Source organism: Pundamilia nyererei, unplaced genomic scaffold (genome assembly GCF_000239375.1).
Source record: "Pundamilia nyererei isolate P.nyererei 1_Seehausen unplaced genomic scaffold, PunNye1.0 scaffold00002, whole genome shotgun sequence".
Lineage (NCBI taxonomy): Eukaryota > Metazoa > Chordata > Actinopteri > Cichliformes > Cichlidae > Pundamilia > Pundamilia nyererei.
The window spans coordinates 1,853,392-1,854,099 of NW_005187403.1; positions in this window are offsets into that span (position 1 = coordinate 1,853,392).

Here is a 708-nt window from a genome sequence, read left to right on the forward strand (position 1 = left end):
ATCAGGTCTGTTGTCACATTTAGGTCACTGGAGCAAGTTGGAAAGAGTCCGTGAGATTTATAAACCTTGTCTAATTGATGATCCAGGTGAGATAAATGATGGGTATTACTTTATAAAGCCTGTTTTATAAGTATTATCAATTTACCTAATAAATATAATTGAATTTAGTCTGTAATTTAATTCTCTCTGCTTACAACTAAATCTATAATTTAGCTAGAAACAGACAGAAGAGCTTATTAGTGTATTAAAACACTCACATTTGGAGGCTGGCATAGAAGCAGAATGAGAGATTGGTCAATAAAATGCAGTCATATAAAAATATGTGAAAATGTTATATTGATGATAAATACTGTACACCAATAAAAGTGTCTTTATTATTCATAATGTATCATAAACATTTTATTAAATGCTTACATGTTGCTTGTAAATGCCATTCTGTGATGCAGCCATAACTTTTGGGGCTTTGGAGGTCATTATTTGTGCTAATTGTATAACAAAAATAACAAAATGAAGAAACACACCTTTGACTCTAATTTGTCAGTTTGGTCTTTACTGAGATTGAGTTTGACACGCTTGATCTCTCCTAAATTACTAATGTGGATTCTGGATTTTGAGCATTCAGTGTGGAAGTGCTCATATAGATATATATCTATATATATCTATGTGTGTATATATAGATGGATGGATGGATGGATAGATAGATAGATA